At 42.9% G+C, this 23,080-nt stretch overlaps 1 pseudogene; it reads left to right on the forward strand.

Moving 5' to 3' along the window:
- Nucleotides 1-23,080, forward strand: part of LOC116502464 — a 39,893-nt pseudogene that overhangs the window by 8,140 nt on the left and 8,673 nt on the right.

A 23,080-nucleotide genomic window follows, 5' to 3' on the forward strand; every position in this document is an offset into this window, starting at 1 on the left:
CCCGAAGGGAGGCGACAACTATCACCTGGATCCAGCCCTGCTGTTTGCAACCAGCCAGGAGGGACACGGGTCCAGCGCACAAGTGGATGCACTCACAGCTCCCATGGCCTTGTCCACTTCCTCAGGAGTAACGAGTTGAAAATCAATCCAGAGATGTCGCTCCAGATTCTCCCCTGGTGCCTTGGCTGGCTCTGCGCAATTGGAGTCCAGGTCCGTCCGAAGCCGAGCAACTTTATCCGCGAGAAATTGGACGTATTCCTCAGCTCTACCTTGCAAAGGATCGCTCGTATCCCTCCTATTCAGGAGGGAATGGGTTATCCTAAACAAGGCGGCTGGGTGTGACTCAGCGGAAGCTATTATAGCGGCAATGTGAGTTCTTTTTGACGTCCGTATTGCCTGGAGGTAAGCTCTGATGCAGGATTTTAATAGTGCTCGGTCTGACTTGGACTTACTGGATCTCCAGCGGTGCTCTAGGCGTCTCTTTTGGCGCTTCATCTCCCGGAGTTCCTCAGTGAACCAAGGAGCCCTCCTGGATCCACTGCCTCGGATCAGCCATAAAGGCGCAATCCGTTTGAGAGCCTCTGACGCTGCTGAGTTCCAAGCAGCATCCAGGGCCTCAGCCGGACTGCGGGCGAGAGTATCAGGAACAACCCCAAGCACCGTCTGAAAGCCCAAAGGGTCCATAAGGCGCCTGGGGTGGAACCACCTAATCGGTTCCTCCTCCCTACAGTGGGGTGTTGGCCTCCGAAAGTCAAGCCTCAGTAGGTAGTGGTCCGACCATGACAGGGGCAAGATCTCACTACCCCTCAAACCAAGATCACAACTCCACTGCTCCGAGAGGAATACGAGGTCGAGCGTGTGACCCACCGAGTGAGTCGGGTCTCGGATTACCTGGGTCAGGCCCATGGCTGTCATGGAAGCCATGAACTCCTGCGCTCCATCAGAGTGCTCACCGAGCGAAGGCAAATTAAAGTCCCCCAGCACTATAAGCCTGGGGAACTCAATTGCCAGCTCGGCTACTGACTCGAGGAGCAAGGGGAGGGCTGTTGCAACGCTGTTGGGAGGTAATGTATTTTAAAATAATATTTTATTTATTGTGCATAGGATTTTTTAAAATTCTGTGTAGATTCTTTTTTTAAATTGTCTTAGACTATTTAAAAAAAGATTCTATCCAAAATAAATTGAAGTGAAACCATGTTTAAAAATTCTATGCACAATACTTTGAAATATATTGTGCATAGAAAGAATAGTTTGAAATGTTTTACTTCAATTTATTCTGTGTGGATTCTTTTATTAAATTGTCTTACGGTATTTAAAAAAAGATTCTATCCAAAATACAAAATACCAGCTGCAGTTATTCACTTAAGAACTGTGGCAAGAAAGGTGGTATAATGTGCTTAGTGACCAAAGTTACAATGGCATTGTAAAAAGTGACTGATGACCATTTTTCACACTTAGCGACCATTTTCACACTTAGCGACCATTGCAGCATCCTCATGGTCACTTGATCAAAATTTTGATGTTTGGCAAGAGTTATAATTTATATTTGTAAATTGTAGTTATGTTGAAATAAAAAAAATATTACAATACTATTTTTGCGTTATATGAAAATTTTTGTTGCTCCATATAAATTTTTTAATCACCCTCCCCCCCCCCCCCCAGTCAAAGGTGTCCCTCTTTACCAATCTGAAAATCTGGTCACCTTACCTCTACACCAAGCCTTGGGTCCTGCCCTGACAGAGTCCCTTTAGGCCTATTATTCCCACACAGTGTACCCCAGGCTTTCCCAAATAGGACTCTCCAGGCCCCACCCACTGGGTCCCCACAGGCTTTTTTCTCTCCACCTGGGTCCCTGCAGTCCTTAGCCCGGACCCCCCCCCCCCACCAGGCCTCACACTCTCCTCCTCTATTTGTTTTAAAGACCTATGATTCTCATGTTGGGAAAGGAAGGCATCTCTGGGCCTCGTGAGTCTGTCCTGTAAGCAACGGTTATTTTCAGTGTCCCTATGATTCATCCCTGGGCCACAGAGTGTACTTCTGGAAGCAGTTGCCATTTTGCCACACCAGCTTCAGGGCCAAAATGGCGGCTGCTTCTGGGACATAATATCATAATATAATATAATAACTGGCTGACCAACCGCACTCAACGTGTAGCCCTCAATGGAACTGCATCTACATGGAGGGAAGTATGCAGTGGAGTGCCCCAAGGCTCTGTTTTAGACCCAGTACTCTTCAACATCTTCATCAATGACTTGGATGAGGGAATAAATGGGGAACTCATCAAATTTGCAGATGACACCAAGCTGGCAGGAATAGGAACACTCCAGAAGATAGGCTTAAGACACAGAAGGATCTTGACAAACCTGAACATTGGGCACTATCTAATAAAATGAAATTCAATGGTGAAAAGGGTAAGGTTCTACATTTAGGCAACAAAAACAAAATGCATAGGTGCAGTATAGCTGGTACGTTCCTCAACAGTAGTAACTGTGAAAGGGATCTTGGAGACCTAGTGGACAACCATTTAAATATGAGCCAACAGTGTGCAGCAGCTGCCAAAAACCCAACACAGTTCTAGGCTGCATAAAAAGAGGGATAGAATCAAGATCACGTGAAGTGTTAATACCACTTTATAATTCATTGGGAGGGCCACACTTGGAATACTGTATTCAGTTTCGGTCGCCATGATGTAGAAAAGATGTGGAGACTCTACAAAGAGTGCAGAGAAGAGCAACAAAGGTGATTAGGGGACTAGAGACGAAAACATATGAAGAACGGTTGCAGGAACTGGGTATGTCTAGTTTAATAGAAGGACTAGGGGAGACATGATAGCAGTGTTCCAATATCTCAGGGGTTGCCACAAAGAAGAGGGAGTCAAACTATTCTCCAAGGCACCTGAGGGTAGAACAAGAAGTAATGGGTGAAAACTAAAGAAGGAGAGAAGCAACTTAGAACTGAGGAGAAATTTCCTGACAGTTACAACAATTAATTAGTGGAACAGCTTGCCTCCAGAAGTTGTGAGTGCCCAACACTGGAAGTCTTTAAGAAGATTTGCCCAGGTTCGCCTGGTGCACCAGTTGCGGCCCTACCTGAACCGGGAGGCCCTCACAACAGTCACTCGAGCCCTTGTGATCTCTAGGCTGGAATACTGCAATGTGCTCTACATGGGGCTGCCCTTGAAGAGCATCTGGCGACTTCAGCTAGTCCAAAATGCAGCCGCGCGAGTGATTGTGGGCGCACCACGGTTCGCCCACATAACACCGATCCTCAGTGAGCTGCGCTGGCTACCTATTGGTCTCCGGGTGCACTTCAAGGTCCTACTTACCATTCATAAAGCGCTCCATGGTAGTGGATCTGGCTATTTGAGAGACCGCCTTCTGCCGATTACCTCCCTCCGTCCCATCAGATCGCATAGAGTAGGCCTCCTCAGAATTCCATCCGCCAGTCAGTGCCGACTGGCGACTACGCGGAGGAGAGCCTTCTCAGTTGCAGCTCCGACGCTATGGAACAATCTCCCCGTGGAGATCCGCACCCTCACCACCGTCCAGGCCTTCCGCACAGCCCTCAAGATCTGGCTATCCCGTCAGGCCTGGGGATAAGACTTTACTCTCGCCCCCCCCCCCCCCCCCGAATGTTGAATGAATGTTGGTTTTTTACTGCTAATTATTTTTACTCACATTTTCTTTTTGTGTTTTGTCCTGCACTCCCCCCCCCTATTATTGTAAGCCGCCCTGAGTCCCCTCAGGGAAAAGGGCGGCCTATAAATGCTTAATAAAATGGAAAAAAAAATGAAAATGAAGATGTTGGATAGCCATTTGTCTGAAACGGTATAGGGTTTCCTGCCTAGGCAGGGGTTTGGACTAGAAGATATCCAAGGTGCCTTCCAACTCTGCTATTGTATTGTATTGTATTGTATTGTATTGTATTGTATTGTATTGTATTGTATTGTATTGTATAATCATGTGGGACAAGGGAGTGTGGGAAGTTATCATCCAACACTCTCCCAGAAAAATGAAATATCCTAGGAAATATTGAAAAGGCAGAATATTTCTCTGGATGTGAAAAGAAAGAAACATGTTTTAAGAGACAGAATAGTTGCCTGTAGCTTCCTGCCCACCCCCACTTTGTCAATGGGCCATTGAGAAGGCCAGGCTAGTCACTTTATATAATAAAGACTTCAGCAGCAGCTACAGCAGGAAAGCATGATAATATTGGTCCTTTACTCAACTGGCCACATGGCATCTGAGAACTCATCCATACCTGGATCTGTTTAAACAAATAAGAGATCAAAGCTTAATGCATATAAAGAGGATATATAATGTATTAATACAGATGGATTCGGAAACAGAATTAGTTAAAGATTGTATGATAAAGTGGGCTCAAAACATTGAAGAACCAATAATGCTGGATACATGGGAGAGAATCTGGGTAAGAAATGTGAAATTTACACAAGCTCAAAACCTGAGAGAAATTTTTTATAAGATGTTCTATAGATGGCATTTAGATCCTAAAAAGTTGGCTTCTATGTATCCGAATTTACAGCCTAAATGTTGGAGATGTGGCTCTCTCGATGCTACATATTTTCATATATGGTGGACCTGCCAAAAGGTTAAGGCATTTTGGATAAAAATATGGTGGATTATGCAAAATATCTTTAAAAGAAGGATAAAGTTTACTCCGCAGTTATTTTTACTAGGTATAAGCACTGACTTTACAGTGGTAGAGACTAACTTGATTCTGCACCTAATAACGGCAGCAAGACTGTTGGTGGCGCAATACTGGAAGAAGGAAGACTTGCCTACAATTCAAGAATGGACATTGAAAGTTACAAACTTAGCCGAGATGGCTAAAATATCGGCATATCTTAAAGATCACTCAAATGAGATATATAAACGAGACTGGAAAAAATGGATTGACTATATACAAAATAAATACAGAACCAAGAAATTCCAGTTAGCCTATGCTTAAGATCAGAAATGATTTAAATTGTTTAAAGTTAGCTCAGCAAGAAGAAGCTAAGATCAATGTAGAGATGTCATTAATTTCTTTATTTCTTTTTTCTCAATAGATTTTAGATTGTGTTTGTTAAAAATCCATACCGTCTATGGGTTCTGGGAAGTCGGGGGGGGGAGGAGGAGGGGGGTTGGGGAGAGGGTGGAGGGAGGGAGGGGTATACATTAGGCTAGACAAGAATTTGGTGGTAAACTAGAACTATTTTGACACACACAAAAAAAATGTACTCTGATGTCTCACTGATTGAGGAATGATGGAATGTTTGTTTTAAAAGAAAATAAAACTTTTGAAACCCATACCTGGATTCAAAACACAGCCTAGAGAGTAGCCCCTGCATGGCTCCATGGGAGTCTGATAACCAATCAGGATACATTTATTACACAGGAACAGGAAACAGAGAGGTGGGAGTAAACAGGGTATAAAAAGCCTAGCAAGCCCATCCTTCAGCCCTTCTCTTCTTCTCCAGCAACATTGAAGCATGTGATCACCTTTTCTGTTCAGGGCTCAAGCCATGTAGCCCTGTCCAACAATAAACCATCTTTCCAAGCAGTCTCCATGTCTCCAGTGTATTTTTCCCCACTTGGAGTCCCAGAAGGACATTTCTTTCATCAGGAGAAACTGCTTTTTTTGTACCACATTAAGGAATTGTGGGTGCACTGAAAATGTTGGCTGCCTCCAGGAGATCAACAGATGGGAGGGGTGAAAGGTGTGCGGTTAGTAGGCCCAAGGCCTAGGTAAAAAAGCAATGTAAAATTTCATATATAAAGGCTGTTTCACCTTGCAGATCAATCTGATGGAGATGACCTAACTATTGAGGAGAAAAGGAATCTTGGTTTTGATCACAGGGTTTCCAGCTTTTTTAGCAACTCCTGTGTGCTCTTGATGATAGCAAGACTAAGATGCTGGCATATTTGTGGCATCTCCCTGGTGGCGGCAATGTGAGGAAAGCAATATACAGTGGGAAATGCTTCATTTTTAAAAATACATTGTGTAAGAACCATCAATAACTTTCTACAAGGAAAAAAATGGGTATTGTCAGGGTTGCTGTGATCATTATGGCAAGGCAAGACACAGTTGCCTCAAACTGTGTTTGAGTGTATGTTTATTGATAATACTGTAATAATAAAAATTGTGCGCACTCCGAAATGGCAGTAATGCAGGCAGCAACCCACCCCTGCCCTGGGTATGTGTAATTCAATGCAGAGAATGGCTAAGAGATAGGAGTCTTTGACTAACTGAGGGTCTTACACAGAAAAGAGGGGTCGACCTATTCCCCAAAGTGCCCGAAAGTAGGATAAAAGGTAATGGATCCTTCCTAGAATTGAGAGAGTCCCTGTGGGTGAATCCAATCAATCAGTGGAACAGCTTTGCCTCCAGGAATTGTGGGAGCTCCAACAATGGGATTTTCTAAAGAGGAGACTGCACAGCTGTTTGTCCAGAACGGTATCGGGTCTCCTGCTTGGAGAGGTGGTCCTTCCAACTCCCATTCCGTAATTCTGTCCGAACTTCAGAAACCTTTAAGACTCCGCACGTAGCGAAACTTCACGTGCTAAATAGTTTCACATTGCATGTAATCAGTGGAAACATCTGGCAGATGCCTGAGGCAGAGACAGGACAAGCCTGTTTTTCGACCTCCGAGGACGAGACGGTGGCCAGATAGGCAGCATCCGCGATTAGAAAGCCAACACAAGAGCGGCGTCTGTCGGAGCTAAAACTGAAACCATCGAGTAGTGCGTTGCTAGACAGGATGGGGGGGGTGAGCGAGGAGACGCGCAGAGGAACTTCCTCTTCCGGATCACTCATGGGAGGAAGGTGGCGTGCAGAGGGTTATTTGTGCTCTTCCAAGGATCAAAGCATCAGCTGGAAGGTGAGTTGAGGACAAGTCGGAGGAGAGTCCGGGGGAAAGTTGGCCTGTTTGGTTCGGGTGCTGCCAACCGGTGAACATTTATGATCGTCGCAGCATCCCATCATCATGATCCCCATTTGTGACCCTCCCAGCTAGTTTCTCATAGGCAAAGTCAGTGGGGATACTGGCAAGAAGTCGTAGCCATGTGAAATTGCCTTTAACAAGCCACGGGGATTCGCTTAACAACTGCAAAGGGATAGATGTAAGTTTGCACTGTCATGTGACATCATGCTTCCTGATCAGGCTGCTTAGTGACACAAATGCCAGTCCCAAGCGTGAGGACTACTTGAATGGGGATGTCACCAGAGGGATTGTGGACAGTAGGACAGTATTTTCTGCCCTTATTTGGAGCTGAGGACTTCCATGGGTATAACTGGTGCTTCAAATCTTGCAGAGGTTTTAGGTACCATTTCATTAGTTAAAGCCCCCACATCTCTAAAGTTAGCTCAGAAGGTTTGACTTTAACCATCTTGAGACATTTTTCAGGCTAAAAACATAGATTTTTCCACATATATACCTTTGTAGATCTGTGTAGAGCTGTAGGGTTCCCCTCTGTATGCTTATAGATATATAATTATCTATAATTATACAATTATAGATATTCTAAAATGTCCCCAGCACTTCCAGATATGTAGTCATGTGAAAAACAAAAGTCCACCCTCTTTGAATTATATGGTTTTACATACAAAAATACAATAAAAATCATCTGGTCCTTAGAGGTAAATACAACCTCAGATGAACAAAGACATATTACATCATGTCACCATTTATTCTACAAAAGAAAAGCCAAAATAGAGGAAACATGTGTGACAACCTAAGACTTTCTGATGTGATGTAAGGTTTTCTACCTAAACAGGGGCGTTGCAGTTGAAGACCTCCAAGGTCCCTTCCAACTTCTATTCTATTCTATTCTATTCTATTCTATTCTATTCTATTCTCACCTTTAGCAGCAGTAACTTTTCAGTAATTGTTTTCTGTATGACTTCATCAGTTTCTTGCATTGTTGTGGAGGGATTTTGGCCCACCCTTTACAACATCGCTTCAGTTCATTGATGTTTGTGGGCATTTGTTTATGCGCAGATCTCTTGAGATCCCACTACAGCATTTCAATCAAATTGAGATCTGGACTTTGACTGCCATTGCAACACCTTGATTCTTTCCTTTTCCAGCCATTCTGTTGTGGATTTGCTGGTGAGCTTGCAATCACTGTCCTGTTGCATAACCCGATGTTGGCCAAGCTTTAGCTGTTGTTTAGCTGTTGGACAGATGGCCTCACATTTGGCTCTAGAATACTGTAGTATAGAGAAGAGTTTATAGTCAACCAGAAAACTCCTACAACTTTGGCTTTTATAGATGTAGTCACACTTGCTGATGATAATTTATCAAGAGCCCTTGATTAGCAGCATTTGGCTGCTACTTCTCCTTTTCATACCTATGGAAGCAGTAAGAGTGTCCTTAGTTTTTTACGTTTTTTCTCTTCTCCATTTTGGCTTTCTTTTTGTAAACAAAAAAAATGACAGGTGTAATTTGTTTTTCATTTGAGGTTACATTTACCCATTTTTAAGAACTGCTAAGGACCAGGTGATTTTTCCTATGTGATATGTAAAATCATAGAACTCAAAAAGGGTGTTCCTTCTTTTTCACCTGACCGTATTTGATGATAACCCTTTACAGGGCTCAGAATTTGTGACTGACTCAAGTCAGCAAGTGAATTTAATGATTGAATGAATATTTGAATTTGGATCTTGGTAGTCAAATGAATCATAATTAATGTCAGAGGTTATTCTAGCATTGTGGCATTTTTGCTTTTCATTCATACTTTTTCTTTTTTCACACATTTTGCAGCCGTTTATAAAGTTACATTTTCTTTGAAACTTATAGACAAAGAGGATGGCTATAACAGCACTCCGGAAGACTGAGACTAACAAGCAACATTGAAAAGGAAAGCCAATCAAGCCAGAAGTCAAAGTATTTTCCATTTCCCACTGATTAGGGGCAAAAGGCAGTTCCTCTTCTTCCTCAGTGACTGGCTGCAGCTGCACGCTTTCCCCAGGCAAAGCCTCAGGACTCCTGCTGCAGCTGTGATCAACTCCCCTCCAGATGTTGGCCAGAGGTGATTCATCTTCCTCTGAACTGACATCTGAAGAATGATCGGGGAAAGCATCTGAAGGAGTCGTCACAGGCAGATAGTAATACAGGCCTTGAATTGGGAGGAAGCAAACACCTGCAATCAAAACAAAACTAAACGGGATCACAAATATTTTTGACCTCCTCAATAATATCCGTGGTGTAAAAGCTCCATAGATGTGCCTGTTGTGGGGAAAGCACAGATTGCAAATCACAACTGATTATGCATAAGACGATCCACACTGGAAAAAAGCCATATTAATGCTACAAATGTGACAAAAGCTTTTGTCAGAATAGTTCTCTTGTGGTTCATAGAAAGAGCCATAGAGGACAGATGCCCTACATCTGCTCTCAATGTGGTAAATGCTTTCGCAAGCATCGCAATCTGGTGATACATCAGAGGACTCACACCAGGGAGAAACCATGTGAGTGTCCAGTTTGTGGAAAAAGATTCAGTCAGAATTCCAACCTGGTGAACCACCAGAGGACTCACACAGGAGACAAACCCTTTGAATGTCCTGATTGTGCGAAACGTTTCAGTCAGAATTCTGACCTGGTGAGACACCAGAGGACTCACAAAGGAGAGAAACCATTTGAGTGTCCTCAGTGTGGGAAAAGTTTCAGTCAGAATTCCAACCTGGTGATCCACCAGAGGACTCACACAGGAGAGAAACCATATGAGTGTCCACAGTGTGGGAAACGTTTCAGTCAGAATTCTGACCTGGTGATCCACCAGAGGACTCACACAGGAGAGAAACCTTATGAGTGTCCAGTTTGTAGAAGAAGTTTCATTTCAAATTCCGCCCTGGTGAAACACCAGAGGACTCACACAGGAGAGAAACCATATGAGTGTCCACAGTGTGGGAAATGTTTCAGTCTCAATTCGAGTCTAGTACTACACCAGAGGACTCACACAGGAGAGAAACCTTATGAGTGTCCAGTTTGTAGAAGAAGTTTCATTTCAAATTCCCAATTGGTGAAACACCAGAGGACTCACACGGGAGAGAAACCATATGAGTGTCCACAGTGTGGGAAAAGTTTCAGTCAGAATTCCAACCTGGTGGACCACCAGAGAACTCACACTGGAGAGAAACCCTTTGAATGTCTTGATTGTGGGAAAAGTTTCAGTTACCAATCTAATCTTCTGATACATCAAAGGATTCATACTGGAGAGAAACCCTTTGAATGTCCTGATTGTGGGAAAAGTTTCAGTCACAATTCCAGTCTAGTAATACACCAGAGGACACACACTGGAGAGAAACCCTTTGAATGTCCCGACTGTGGGAAATGTTTCATTCAGTGTTACAGCCTGGTGATACATCAAAGGTATCACACTGGAGAGAAGCCATTTGAATGTCCTGAATGTGGGAAAAGTTTCATTGAGAATTCACACTTGTTGAGACACCAGAGGACTCATACTGGAGAGAAACCCTTTGAATGTCCTGATTGTGGGAAACGTTTCGGTCAGAATTTTGACCTGGTGAACCACCAGAGGACTCACACAGGAGAGAAACCTTATGAGTGTTCTGTTTGTGGAAGAAGTTTCATTTCAAATTCCGCCCTGGTGAAACACCAGAGGACTCACACAGGAGAGAAACCATATGAGTGTTCATAGTGTGGGAAAAGTTTCAGTCATAATTCCAACCTGGTGAACCACCAGAGGACTCATATTCGAGAGAAACCCTTTGAATGTCCTGATTGTGGGAAACGTTTCAGTCTCAATTCCAGTCTAGTAATACACCAGAGGACACACACTGGAGAGAAACCCTTTGAATGTCCTGACTGTGGGAAATGTTTCATACAGTATTCACACTTGGTGAAACACCAGAGCACCCGCACAGGAGAGAAACCGTATGAATGTCCAGAGTGTAAGAAAAGTTTCAGCTACTCTTCTGTGCTTGTGAAAAACTGAAGGACAGATGCAGGAGAGAAACTATGAAAGGATCCAGATTGTGGGAATGATTTCCATATCAGGCCTAACATTAAAAGCCATGTACCTTTATACAGAAAGGAGAAATTTCAAATGTCCGTCTATAGTGTTTCAGAAGTAAATCACCTCTTATTCAGGGGTGGGTTCCTGCCAGTTCTAACCTCTTCTATAGAACAGGTTCCACAAATCTATCGTGCCGTTTAGAACCGGTTCCAGCTCCCTCCCCCTGCCCGTCTGTATCACGCTTGCCCCGCCCATCACTCACTGATTGGCTGCCCCGCCCGCCTCTAAGAGTCATATCTAAACCTTAAACACTTAAAGCTGTCAAGTTTGAACATCCCTGGGATTTTTTTCCCAAAGGGTTAGGGGTGCAAGGATCTTGTAACTTGACAGCTTTAAGACTTGCGTGCTTCAAATGCCAGAGTTTCTGAGCCAACGTTTTGGTTGCTTAGCAAGAGCATTGTTAAGTGAGTTTCACCACATTTTACAAGTTGGCCACGCCCACCCAGTCACATGATTGCCGAGCCACTCCCACTCAGTCACATGGCTCTCAAGCCTCTCCCACCCGGTCACATGGCAGGCAAGCCATTCCCACAGAGCAGGCCACACCTACAGAAGAGGTTCTAAACAAATTTGAAACCTAGCACTGCTCTTATTGCACACATGAGGCAAAAGTTGATGAACTTAGAGAAGGCTTGAATTTCATTTCTTTTTTTTAAATATATTTTATTATTTACATATCAGTGTGACTGTCCTGGTGTTTCATCCGCCATAGAAACTAAAGTGAAAGACAAATAACATATATACTACTTACCCAATGCTCGTCTTCTAAAATTATTATTGATCAATGAATTCATTCTAATAGATAAATATACATATATTTCAGGTCTACTTAGTCTATTTTTTTCATGTTCTGACTCCCACCTTGTGTTTCCAGCCATTGATAAAATCTATTCCATGTGTCATAATATTCTGTCCCTCCTTTGTTTTTTTTAGTTCTAACGTTAGTCTTATCCATTTCTGTGCATGTAAATATCTTCCTTATTATCTCCTTTTCTGAAGGGTTATTTTTTCTTTTCATTGCTGTGCATAGACCATTCTCGCTGCTCTTAGAACATGAAGTATTAGGTATATTGACCCTTTGCTATAGCCTTCTGTTATAATACTTAATAGAAATAATTCTGGCTTGAATTCTATGCGTTGTCCAACTATTTTTTCTAGCCACATCTGAATTTGTAACCAAAATCTTGTTTTTTTACAGGTCTACCACTTGTGGTAGTATGTGCCCGGTGATTGTTTATATTTCCAACATTTTGGAAATGTGTTGCTAAACATTTTAGCCAATCCTGCCGCAGGGGGAGGGGGGGGAGATGCCACCCGTAGAACATTTTATAAAGATTCTCTTTGTATGATGTGGCTAATGTCAATTTCCGATTTCTTTCCCAGAGTTTTTGCCAAGGCACAAGGCAAGGCTGCCCGATATCTCCACTTTTGTTTATTCTAACATTGTAAGGTGGGAAATGGTAGGCTGTTAAAAGCTAACTACCTGTTTCTGCTTATCAGCAGATGTTTCTGGGTGTTTTCTTTTGTTAAATTACTGCAAAGAGGCTTTTGGGTGTTGTTTTTTGTACGTCGATTATGGAATTTCCACATTTCAGCCTCCTACCGTGGTGTCCTTGGATTTTGAGCCCCAAATTCCCTAGCCAGCATACAAGTAGTTCTTGAGATACAACTGCAATGGAGCCTTCCAGTGATGGTTGAGATCCTGTTTTGCTTAATTAACCCCACCCCCTGCTCTTACTGATGTAGTTACATGAATGGGCCAGTTATGAAGTGGAACACTGGCTACCTCAGGTGTGGGGAAACCCTTGGAGGAGGGATGCAGGCCAGGCTTGCCGTCCAAACGCCTCCTGTACCCCAAGCCTTGGGTCCCTCCGTGACAGAGTCCCTTTAGGCCTATTATTCCCACACAGTGTACCCCAGGCTTTCCCAAATAGGACTCTCCAGGCCCCACCCACAGGGTCCCCACAGGCTTTTTCTCATGATTTCTGATTCTCATGTTGGGAAAGGAAGGCATCTCTGGGCCGCGTGACTCTGTCCTGGAAGCAACGGTTATTTTCAGTGTCGCTATGATTCATCGAGTGGTGGGTTTCAAAAAAAAATTGAACCTACTCCGTGGGTGTGGCCTCCTTTGTGGGAGTGGCTTGCCGGCCATGTGACCTGGTAGGAGTAGCTTGCCAGCCATGTGTTTTCTCTCTCTCTCTCTCTCTCTCTCTCTCTCTCTCTCTCTCTCTTTCCTTCCTTTTGCCTCTCTGTCCGTTTTTCCTTTTTTTCTTTCATCTCTTTCTAACTTTTTCTTTTTTATTTATTCATTTATTTATTTATTTATTCGTTTATTTATTTCTCTTTCTGTGTGAGTCTCTTTGTGTGTGTGTGTGTGTGTGTGTGTGTGTGTGTGTGTGTCAGTGGTGGGTTTGAAAAATTTATGGAACCTCTTCTGTAGGTGTGGCCTGATTTCCAGCTCCACTGGTGGAACCTCTTCTAACCGGTTTGGTAGATTTGACGAACCAGTTCTACCGAACTGGTGCGAACTGGCAGGAACCCACCTGTGAATTCATCCCTGGGCGACAGAGTGTACTTCTGGAAGCAGTTGCCATTTTGCCATACCAGCTTCAGGGCCAAAATGGCGGCTGCTTCTGGGACATAATATCATAATATAATATAATAACTGGCTGACCAACCGTACTCAACGTGTGGCCCTCAATGGAACTGCATCTACATGGAGGGAAGTATGCAGTGGAGTACCCCAAGTCTCTGTTTTAGACCCAGTACTCTTCAATATCTTCATCAGTGACATGGATGATGGAATAAATGGGAACTCATCAAATTTGCAGATGACACCAAGCTGGCAGGAATAGCAACACTCCAGAAGATAGGCTTAAGACATAGAAGGATCTTGACAAACCTGAACATTGGGCACTATCTAATAAAATGAAATTCAATGGTGAAAAGAGTAAGGTTCTACATTTAGGCAACAAAAACAAAATGCATAGGTGCAGTATAGCTGGTACGTTCCTCAACAGTAGTAACTGAAAGGGATCTTGGAGTTCTAGTGGACAACCATTTAAATAGGAGCCAGCAGTGTGCAGCAGCTGCCCAAAAAGCCAACAGTTCTAGGCTGCATAAACAGAGGGATAGAATCAAGATCACGTGAAGTGTTAATACCACTTTATAATGCCTTGGTAAGGCCACACTTAGAATACTGCATTCAGGTTTGGTCACCACGATGTAGAAAAGATGTGGAGACTCTCAAAAGAGTGCAGAGAAGAGCAACAAAGATGATTAGGGGACTGGAGACTAAAACATGAAGAACAGTTGCAGGAACTGGGTATGTCTAATTTAATAGAAAGAAGGACTAGGGGAGACATGACAGCAGTGTTCCAGTATCTCGGGGGTTGCTACAAAGAAGAGGGAGTCAAACTATTCTCCAAGGCACCTGAGGGTAGAACAAGAAGCAATGGGTGGAAACTAGTCAAGGAGAGAAGCAACTTAGAACTGAGGAGAAATTTCCTGACAGTTAGAACAATTAATCAGTGGAACAACTTGCCTCCAAAAATTGTGAATGCCCCAACACTGGAAGTCTTTAAGAAGATGTTGGATAGCCATTTGTCTGAAAGGGTATATGGTTTCCTGCCTACGAAGCATGTTGGACTAGAAGACCTCCAAGGTCCCTTCCAACTCTGCTATTGTATTGTATTATATTATATTGTATTGTATAATCATGGGGGACAAGGGAGAAACTGCTTTTTTTGTACGTTAATACTTTAGACCACATTAAGGAATTGTGGGTGCACTTAAAATGTTGGCTGCCTCCAGGAGATCTTCAACAGGTGGGAGGGGTGAAAGGTGTGCGGTTAGTAGGCCCAAGGCCTAGGTAAAAAAGCAATGTAAAATTTCACATGTAAAGGCTGTTTCACCTTGCAGATCAGTCTGATGGAGATGACCTCACTATTGAGTTGAGGATAAAAGGGATCTTGGTTTTGATCACAGGGTTTCCAGCTTTATTAGCAACTCCTGTGTGCTCTTGATGATAGCAAGACTAAGATGCTGGCATATTTGTGGCATCTCCCTGGTGGCGGCAATGTGAGGAAAGCAATATACAGTGGAAAATGCTTCATTTTTAAAAATACATTGTGTAAGAACCATCAATAACTTTCTACAAGGAAAGAATGAGTATTGTCAGGGTTGCTGTGATCATTATGGCAAGGCAAGACACAGTTGCCTCAAACTGTGTTTGAGCCTATAGGTTTATCGATAATACTGCAATAATAAAAATTTTGCGCACTCCGAAACAGCAGTAATCCCGGCAGCAACCCACCCCTGACCTGGGTATGTGTAATTCAATGCAGAGAATGGCTAAGAGATAGGAGTCTTTCACTAACTGAGGGTCTGACAGAGAAAAGAGGGGTTGACCTATTCCCCAAAGTGCCTGGAAGTCGGACAAACATTAACGGAGAATTATATATATTTTTAAAAAATCCTTCCTAGAATTGAGAGGGTCCCTGTGGGTGAATCCAATCAATCAGTGGAACAGCTTTGCCTCCAGGAATTGTGGGAGCTCCAACAATGGGATTTTCTAAAGAGGAGACTGCACAGCTGTTTGTGCAGAACTGTATCGGGTCTCCTGCTTGGAGAGGTGGTCCTTCCAACTCCCATTCCGTAATTCTGTCCGAACTTCATAAACCTTTAAGACTCCGCACGTAGCGAAACTTCACGTGCTAAATAGTTTCACATTGCATGTAATCAGTGGAAACATCTGGCAGATGCCTGAGGCAGAGACAGGACAAGCCTGTTTTTCGACCTCCGAGGACGAGACGGTGGCCAGATAGGCAGCATCCGCGATTAGAAAGCCAACACAAGAGCGGCATCTGTCGGAGCTAAAACTGAAACCATCGAGTACTGCGTTGCTAGACAGGATGGGGGGTGAGCGAGGAGACGCGCAGAGGAACTTCCTCTTCCGGATCACTCATGGGAGGAAGGTGGCGTGCAGAGGGTTATTTGTGCTCTTCCAAGGATCAAAGCATCAGCTGGAAGGTGAGTTGAGGACAAGTCGGAGGAGAGTCCGGGAGCAATTTGGCCTGTTTGCTTCGGGTGCTGCCAACCCGTGAACATTTATGATGGTCGGAGCATCCCACCATCATGATCCCCATTTGTGACCCTCCCAGCTAGTTTCTCATAGGCAAAGTCAGTGGGGGATACTGGCAAGAAGTCGTAGCCATGTGAAATTGCCTTTAACAAGCCACGGGGATTCGCTTAACAACTGCAAAGGGATAGATGTAAGTTTGCACTGTCATGTGACATCATGCTTCCTGATCAGGCTGCTTAGTGACACAAATGCCAGTCCCAAGCGTGAGGACTACTTGAATGGGGATGTCACCAGAGGGATTGTGGACAGTAGGACAGTATTTTCTGCCCTTATTTGGAGCTGAGGACTTCCATGGGTATAACTGGTGCTTCAAATCTTGTGGAGGTTTTAGGCATTATTTCATTAGTTAAAGCCCCCACATCTCTAAAGTTGGCTCAGAAGGTTTGCCTTTAACCATCTTGGGACATTTTTCAGGCTAAAAACATGGATATTCCCACATATATACCTTTGTAGATCTGGGTAGAGCTGTAGGGTTCTCCTCTGTATGCTTATAGATATATAATTATCTATAATTATACAATTATAGATATTCTAAAATGTCCACAGCACTTCCAGATATGTAGTCATGTGAAAAACAAAAGTCCACCCTCTTTGAGTTATATGGTTTTACATAGAAAAATACAATAAAAATCATCTGGTCCTTAGCAATTCTTAAAAATGGGTAAATACAACCTCAGATGAACATATGGCATATTACATCATGTCACCATTTATTCTACAAAAGAAAAGACAAAATAGAGAAACCATGTGTGAAAACCCAACACTTTCTGATGTGGTGTAAGGTTTCCTACCTAAACAGGGGCGTTTCAGTTGAAGACCTCCAAGGTCCCTTCCAACTCCTATTCTATTCTATTCTATTGTATTCTATTCTATTCTATTCTATTCTATTCTCACCTTTAGCAGCAGTAACTTCAAGTAATTGTTTTCTGTATGACTTCATCAGTTTCTTGCATTGTTGTGGAGGGATTTTTGCCCACCCTTTACAACATCGCTTCAGTTCATTGAGGTTTGTGGGCATTTGTTTATGCGCAGATCTCTTGAGATCCCACTACAGCATTTCAATCAGATTGAGGTCTGGACTTTGACTGCCATTGCAACACCTTGATTCTTTCCTTTTCCAGCCATTCTGTTGTGGATTTGCTGGTGAGCTTGCAATCATTATTCTGTTGCATAACCCGATGTTGGCCAAGCTTTAGCTGTTCTTTAGCTGTTGGACAGATGGCCTCACATTTGGCTCTAGAATACTGTAGTATAGAGAAGAGAAGTTTTCAACCAGAAAACTCCTACAACTTTGGCTTTTATAGATGTAGTCACACTTGCTGATGATAATTTATCAAGAGCACTTGATTAGCAGCATTTGGCTGCTACTTCGCCTTTTCATACCTATGGAAGCAGTAAGAGTGTCCTTAGTTTTTCACGTTTTTTCTCTTCTCCATTTTGGCTTTCTTTTTGTAAAAGAAAAAAAATGACAGGTATAATTTGCTTTTCATTTGAGGTTACATTTACCCATTTTTAAGAACTGCTAAGGACCAGGTGATTTTTCCTATGTGATGATATGTAAAATCATAGAACTCAAAAAGGGTGTTCCTTCTTTTTCACCTGACTGTATTTGATGATAACCCTTTACAGGGCTCAGAATTTGTTACTGACCCAAGTCAACAAGTGAATTTAATGACTGAATGTGTATTTGATGTTGGTAGTCAAATGAATCATAATGAATGTCAGAGGTTATTCTAGCATTGTGGCATTTTTACTTTTCATTCATACTTTTTCTTTTTTCACACATTTTGCAACTGTTTATAAAGTTACATTTTTTTTTAAACTTATAGACAAAGAGGATGGCTATAACAGCACTCCGGATGACTGAGAATAACAAGCAACATTGAAAAGCAAAGCAAATCAAGCCAGAAATCAAAGTATTTTCCATTTCCTTCAAAAACCACACAATTCTTCTCTTTCCCGATAGAGAAAAAAGAGAAAATCAAGAAGAGATTTTGAGCTGGACAAAGTAGTGTGTGTGGAATTCAAGGATACATTACATGAAAGATCAAGGGAGATTATTTTTCCATTCAAAAAAGAGGGAAATACCTGGAAGTCAGTGGGGAGGAAATGATCACTTGGATAGTGATATAGGACAGAGAATAATGCAGGCCTCGCTCTGGGAGGGAGAAAATCGCCACTAAATCAAAGCATCACTAACCAAAGGATCATCCATATTTTTGACTTCCTCAGAAATTTTGATCGCCCAGGAATTGGGTAGTCACATAGTATGCTGTGCCACTCACGTACAGACACGTAACTCTGGTTTCGTGGGTTTTTTAATAATCCCCAGCAACTCCCTTCACCAAAACCCCAGAACAGTCCCAATTAAGTCCAGCAACAAACAGACCAATGCTAGTCTACAGTGCAACGGCCAAAGAGTACACAAGGCACCTGGACGTTTCCTCATCAAAATAAACCTACCAGGCAAAACTAAATCCACAATACAAGAGGATTCACGAGGCAAGGAATGTCCAGAGTTCACAAGGCACGAGACAAATCAAGGCATGGTGTCAATGTAAAGTGAGGCAAGAGTCACACCAACCATAAAACACACAGCTAGGAAATGAGGTTCCCAGCATCGCTTCTCTCTTTGTGCTGTGCTAATTAGCCAGCTTCCGTTGCAGCCCTTAAAGAAGGGTGAGGCTTTCCCCTCGCGAGTAATCTGTCTGACCTCTGTTCCTGCCTTTTCTCTGCCTTGGATTACGGGTAGAAGGCAGTTATTCCTCACTGACTGGCTGCAGCTGCATGCTTTCCCCAACCAAAGCCTCAGGACTCCTGCTGCAGCTGTGCTTCAGCCAAATCCTTGTCAGACAACTGACTGGAGCCATTGATCAACTCCCCTCCAGATGTGACCGGACGTGGTTCATCTTCCTCTGAACTGACATCTGAAGAGTGATCTGGGAAAGCATCTGAAGGAGTCATAACAGGCAGAGAATAATATAGGCCTTGAACTGGGAGGAAGAAAACGGCTGCAATCAAAGCAAAACTAAACGGTATCACAGATATTTTTGATCCCCTCAATAATATCCGTGGTGGAAAAGCTCCATAGATGTGCCTGTTGTGTGGAAAGCACAGATTGCAAATCACAACTGATTATGTATAAGACGATACACAGGAAAAAAGCCATATTAAGGCTACGAATGTGACAAAAGCTTTTGTCAGAATAGTTCTCCTGTGCTTCATAGAAAGATCCACAGAGGACAGATGCCCTACAACTGCTCTCAATGTGGTAAATGCTTTCGCAAGCATGGCAATCTGGTGATGCATCAGAATACTCACACCAGGGAGAAACCATGTGAGTGTCCAATTTGTGGGAAAAGTTTCATTACAAATTCCCACCTGGTGATACACCAGAGAACTCACACAGGAGACAAACCCTTTAAATGTACCGATTGTGGGAAACGTTTTGGTTACAATTTCACTTTGGTGAGACACCAGAGAACTCACTCAGGAGAGAAGCCCTTTGAATGTCCTGATTGTGCGAAACGTTTCAGTCAGAATTCCTACCTGGTGATACACCAGCGGATTCACACAGGAGAGAAACCTTATGAGTGTCCAGTTTGTGGAAAAAGTTTCCTTGCAAATTCCCACCTGGCGAGACACCAGAGGACTCATACTGGAGAGAAACCATATGAGTGTCCACAGTGCGGGAAAAGTTTCAGTCAGAATTCCAACCTGGTGAACCACCAGAGGACTCACACAGGAGAGAAACCCTTTGAATGTCTTGATTGTGGGAAAAGTTTTGGTTACCATTCAAATCTTGTGATACACCAGAGGACTCATACTGGAGAGAAACCCTTTGAATGTCCTGATTGTGGGAAAAGTTTCAGTGAGAATTCTCAACTACAGATACACCAGAGGATTCACACCGGAGAGAAACCCTTTGAATGTCCTGAATGTGGGAAAAGTTTCAGAAAGAATTCTGACCTAGTGAACCACCAGAGGACTCACACAGGAGAGAAACCTTATGAGTGTCCAGTTTGTGGAAGAAGTTTCATTTCAAATTCGCACCTGGTGAAACACCAGAGGACTCACACAGGAGAGAAACCGTATGAGTGTCCACAGTGTGGGAAAAGTTTCAGTCAGAATTCCAACCTGATGAATCACCAGAGCACTCACACAGGAGAGAAACCCTTTGAATGTCTTGAGTGTGGGAAAAGTTTCAGTTACCAATCTAATCTTGTGATACATCAAAGGACTCATACTGGAGAGAAACCCTTTGAATGTCCTGATTGTGGTAAACGTTTCAGTCTCAATTCCAGTCTAGTAATACACCAGAGGACACACACTGGAGAGAAACCCTTTGAATGTCCTGACTGTGGGAAATGTTTCATTCAGTATTCCAACCTGGTGATACATCAAAGGTCTCACACAGGAGAGAAGCCCTTTGAATGTCCTGCATGTGGGAAAAGTTTCATTCAGAATTCACACTTGGTGAGACACCAGAGGACTCACACAGGAGAGAAACCATATGAATGCCCAGAGTGTAAGAAAAGTTTCAGTTACTCTTCTGTGCTTGTGAAACATCGGAGGACACATACAGGAGAGAAACTATAAAAGGATCCAGATTGTGGGAATGATTTCGATATCAGGCCCAACATTATAAGACATGTACCTTTAAAAACAAGGGAGAAATTTCAAATCTCCTTCTATAGTGTTTCAGAAGTAAATCACCTCTTATTCAGGGGTGAGTTCCTGCCAGTTCTAACCTCTTCTATATAACAGCTTCCACAAATCTACCGTGCCGTTTAGAACTGGTTCCAGCTCCCTCCCCCTGCCCGTCTGAACCACGCTTGCCCTGCCCGTCTCTCACTGATTGGCTGCCCCGCCCGCCCGCTAAGAATCCTATCTAAACCTTAAAGTCTTAAAGCTGTCAAGTTTGAACATCTCTGGGATTATTTTTCTAAAGGGTTAGGGGTGCAAGGATCTGTAACTTGACAGCTTTAAGACTTGCGTGCTTCAAATGCCAGAGTTTCTGAGCCAACATTTTGGTTGCTTAGCAAGAGCATTGTTAAAAGTGAGTTTCACCACATTTTACAAGTTGGCCACGCCCACCCAGTCACATGATTGCCGAGCCACTCCCACTCGGTCACATGGCTGGCAAGCCACTCCCACAAAGCAGGCCACACCTACAGGAGAGGTTCTAAAAAAATTTGAAACCCGGCACTGCTCTTATTGCACACATGAGGCAAAAGTTGATGAGCTTAGAGAAGGCTTGAATTTCATTTCTATTTTTTAAAATATATTTTATTATTTACATATAAGTATATCGAACACAGTTTGACTGTCCTGGTGTTTCATCTGCCATAGAAACTAAAATGAAAGACAAATAACATATATACTACTTACACAATGCTTCTAAAATTATTATTGATCAATGAATTCATTCTAATAGATAATCATAGATATATTTCAGGTCTACTTAGTCTAATTTTTTCATGTTCTGACTTTCACCTCGTGTTTCCAGCCATTGATAAAATCTATTCCATGCGTCATAATCTGTCTCTCCTTCATTTATTTTAATTCTAACATTAGTCTATCCATTTCTGTGCATGTTAATAACATCCTTTTCTGAAGGGGTATTTTCCCTTTTCATTGCTGTGCATAGACCATTCTCGCTGCTCTTAGAACGTGAAGTATTAGGTATATTGACCCTTTGCTATAGCCTTCTGTTATAATACGTAATAGAAATAATTCTTTCTTGAATTCTATGCGTTGTCCAACTAATTTTTCTAGCCACATCTGAATTTATAACCAAAATCTTGCTTTTTTACAGGTCCACCACATGTGGTAGTATGTGCCTGGTGATTGTTTACATTTCCAACATTTTGGGAATATGTTGCTAAACATTTTAGCCAATCCTGCCGGGGGGGGGGGAGATGCCACCCATAGAACATTTTATAAAGATTCTCTTTGAATGGTGTGGCTAATGTCAATTTCCTATTTCTTTCCCAGAGTTTTTGCCAAGGCACAAGGCAAGGCTGCCCAATATCTCCACTTTTGTTTATTCTAACATTGTAAGGTGGAAAATGGTAGGCTGTTAAAAGCTAACTACCTGTTTCTACTTATCAGCAGATGTTTCTGGGTATTTCCTTTTGTGAAATTACTGCAAAGAGGCTTTTGGGTGGTGTTTTTTGTATGTCGATTATGGAATTTCCACATTTCAGCCTTCTACCGTGGTGTCCTTGGGATTTTGAGCCCCAAATTCCCTAGCCAGCATACAAGTAGTTCTTGAGATACAACTGCAATGGGGCCTTCCAGTGACGGTTGAGATCCTGCTTTGCTTAATTAACCCTACCCCCTGCTCTTACTAATGTAGTTACATGAATGGGCGAGTTATGAAGTGGAACATTGGCTACCTCAGGTGTGGGGAAACGCTTGGAGGAGGGACGCAGAGCCAGGCCTCCTCTACATAAGGTGACCAGACGTCCCGATTTCAACGGGACGGTCACGATTTATAACAATTTGTCCCGTGTCCCGGGGCATTTTTAAAAAGTTCCGATTTTCTGGCTTCATGTTGAAAGCCCAGTGGATTTGCTTAAGAAATCCTAACCGGGGCAAGACAAAAGACATTCTGTCTAACCTGTCTCTCTGTCTCAGTACTTTCATTGAAGATATTAAAACTTTAAAACAAAAAAACGGACTCCCCCCCCCCAGTGCCCCTTTTACCTCATTTTATAAGAAAAAAATGACCTAGTACCATAGAGCTCCAGGAAATACGTGGCTAGAGAGGTCGTGAGTGTTACTTCCTGGATTTTCCAGAGGGGAGGGGCACGGAGGTTGGAGGGCTGCTCGCGTGGAAAAAAATGGTGGTTTCTTTGAAAAATATTTCCCTGACTAATTTCACCATTTCAAT

This window comes from Thamnophis elegans, chromosome 2, assembly GCF_009769535.1.
Source record: "Thamnophis elegans isolate rThaEle1 chromosome 2, rThaEle1.pri, whole genome shotgun sequence".
Taxonomy (NCBI): domain Eukaryota; kingdom Metazoa; phylum Chordata; class Lepidosauria; order Squamata; family Colubridae; genus Thamnophis; species Thamnophis elegans.